General features: G+C 39.3%; 1 pseudogene; it reads left to right on the top strand.

Annotated features, from left to right (window-relative positions):
* Positions 1–1,571: 1,571 nt before the first annotated feature.
* LOC140605627 (olfactory receptor 1L1-like) lies at positions 1,572–2,552 on the top strand (annotated as a pseudogene).
* Positions 2,553–3,306: the final 754 nt, after the last annotated feature.

The following is a 3,306-nucleotide window of genomic DNA, read 5'->3' as shown; positions in this document are numbered from 1 at the left end:
TGGGTGACAGGCACCGAGGGGGGCACTTGATGGGATGAGCACTGGGTGTTATTCTACATGTTGGCAAATTGAACACCAATAAAAAATAAATTTATAAATAAATAAATAAATAAATAAATAAATAAATAGCCTGTCAGTTACTGGAATAAGGATGTTAAGGTCAAAGATTTCCACAGTGAAAAATTACACTCCTGCACATTTGTTTCTTAACCAATAAACTTGTTGAAGCTTTGCTAAAGCATGAGGAGATACTGTAGTGTTTCAGACCATCCTAGTTGAGATCTAGGCTCTGGCCCTTGTGGGCTACAAGACCTTGAGAAAAGTACTCAACACTTTTCACCTCAATTTTCTAATCTTTTAAAAGGGAATACTGTCCAGAGCCAGATCAGAGCTGTTTTGAGTAGTTATGAATAAATACATGAATAATATATATAAATATAAATACATGAAGTATTTAGCTCAGTGCCTGATAGATAATAAGGACTCAATATGTTTTAGGCATAACTGTTATTATTTATCTTAATTGCATATTCATTTCCAAATCCTGAAAGCACACATAAAATGGGTCTCTCTCAAAGTCTCAAAACAAAGGGTAGTCAAACAATAAAAAGGCTAAAGCCTTCGCTATTTTGCAAAGAAATACAGAATAACTAACTGCTTTCAAGAACATCCCGGAAACCAGACAGAGAAGAGGATTTGAGTAGGAAGTAAAGGAAGAAATAAAGCAAGTGATAAAGGAGGAAAAGTAGGGGTAGAGTGAGATGGTATTTGCTGTCCCCATATTATAGACGAGAACACCAAGAATCAAAGATAGTGGGTAATCAGTTCAAGACCACACAGCCAGAAAACGAAGGAGCTGATTTTAAAATGTGTGCTATCTTACAAAGACACCACACTAAGCTCTTTTCTTTCCAGTGCATCTCTCACTGTATCTGTAGCATTTCATTGTGCTTATTTGTTTAAAAATTTCTTCCCCACTAGACTCTAACAACCCTAAGAACAGGAACTGAGAATGAATCATCTTCGTAATCTCAGTATTGGCTTTCCAGTAAGCATGTAATGCAACAGTGTTTGATAACTGTGAAGACACAAATCCCCAATGTCTAAGAATGTTTGAATAAATAGGTTCATATGTAATAGAGGTTTTTTTGCTAGCTTTTAATGAAATGTTGGCTCTGAAAGGGTGACTATAAACACTGTGCACCTAGTTGGCATTCATCTTCTTACCCGATTCACTTAGGTGTTTGGTTTTTTGTCTATTTGCTTTGTTTTGTTTGCAAGGATAGTAGAGAGATTAGCCTCAACCTGACATATCTGAATAAGTGTTTATGGGAAGCTAGAGAAATATGCATCACTGAGGTCCACCTGGGATTCTTTCTGAAAGAAAATCCTCTCTCTGATGTCCCTGCATTTTGAACAATACTTTTGTATTGTTCAAATTTTTGTGGACTGTGCAAGAGAAGACAGAATCACAGGCCACTTATAGGAATCCTAGGAAAGATAGGAATAAATTGAAACTTGTTGAATTGAAAACTCTAAGATTTTCCATATTCATTGGCACGTGCAGGATTATGGAGAAGGTCAACCAAACCAGCAGTGTCTCCAAGTTCCTCCTCGGACTCTCCTTCTCTCCTGAGGACCAGAAGCCATTCTTTTCCCTGTTCTTCATCATGTACATGGTCACTCTGGGAGGGAACCTGCTCATCACCCTAGCCATCTGCTCTGACACTCAGCTCCAGACACCTATGTATTTTTTTCCTCAGCATATTATCCTTCATTGACATTTGCTACACCACAACCATCATTCCCAAGATGCTGGTGAACTTCCTATCAGAAAAAGAAGCCCATCTCCTACACTGAGTGTATGACCCAGATGTATTTCTTCTTGGCTTTTGCCAACACAGAAAGTTTCCTGGCGACCATGGCCATTGATCGCTTTGTGGCTATCTGTGACCCCTTCCATTATGTCACCACCATGAGCCACTGCCACTGTCTCCTGCTGCTTGCCTTCTCCTGCTCCATCCCTGACCTCCATTCCCTCTTACTTGTTCTTCTGGTGAATGCCTCACTTTCTGTGACTCCAATGTTATACCCCCACTTCCTCTGCAACATCAACTCTCTGCTGAAATTGTCCTGCTCAAAAAAAAAAAAAAAAAAAAAAGAAATTGTCCTGCTCTTCCACATTTGTCAATGAAGTTGTAATTAACACAGAATGATTGATAACACTGATGACCCCCTTTATATGTGTTATCATCTCTTACTTCTGGGTCCTCATTGCTATTCTTAAGATCCCCTCAGCTGCTCGGAAGCATAAAGCTTTCTCTAACTATGGCTCCCACCTCACCATGGTGACTCTCTTTTATGGAAGTATTATTTATGTTTATTTCTGACCTCTGTCCAGCTATACAATCAAGGACAGGGTGGTGACAGTCATCTACACAGTTCTGTCCTCCATGCTGAACCCTTTAATCTACAGCCTGAGGAACAAAGACATGAAGTGGGGCATGAGAAAGCTGATGGGCAGCTTTCAGTCCCAGACAGCACCTCCGTGAGCACACTCAAAAATGAGTCTTCTAGGGAGATGGGGTAAATGGGTGATGGGCAATGAGGAGGGCATTTGATGGGATGAGCACTGGGTGTTCACTATAGTTGGCAAATTGAATTTAAATTTTAAAAAATGTAAGATAAAGAAACAAGTCTTCTCTGTTGAGCTCTCATTTCTGCTGATTGCTGGCATGCATACTGAACTACTAGAGGTTAATATGCCTAAGCTGAGTGTTCATGGGAAATTGTATAAGTGACCGTACTAGAATATTATACCCAGTATTATATATAATATCTTACATTTATCTTCCAATATAATAATAATATATTTTGTTATTCCTAGGTGGCTCCATGGTTGAGCATCTGCCTTTGGCTCAGGGCATGATCCCAGAGTCCTGGGATCGAGTCCCCATTGGACTCCCTGCAGGGAGCCTGCTTCTCCCTCTGCCTGTGTCTCTGCCTCCCTCTGTGTGTCTCTCATGAATAAATACATAAAATATTTTAAAATAATAATAATAATAATAATAATAATAATAATAATAATATATCTTACATATATATACCCACCAATCAAAGCCACCTCATTAAGGTCCCCTTACTGACCCAGGGTCTTTGCACCCATTTCTCTTCCCTACTCCCATTCCCCCTTCCCACTCACTCCTTCCAAGTGTAGCTGAAAACTTCTCATTAGATTTTCTTGGTCAAATTTCCCCTGTTAAAAACTCCGAGTTCCCAGTATCTTTATGTAATTAACAAACATCT

Source organism: Canis lupus, chromosome 16 (genome assembly GCF_048164855.1).
Source record: "Canis lupus baileyi chromosome 16, mCanLup2.hap1, whole genome shotgun sequence".
Classification (NCBI taxonomy): Eukaryota; Metazoa; Chordata; class Mammalia; order Carnivora; family Canidae; genus Canis; species Canis lupus.
Note: the sequence above shows the minus strand (reverse complement) of the source record. Positions and strands in the feature narration are given on the sequence as shown.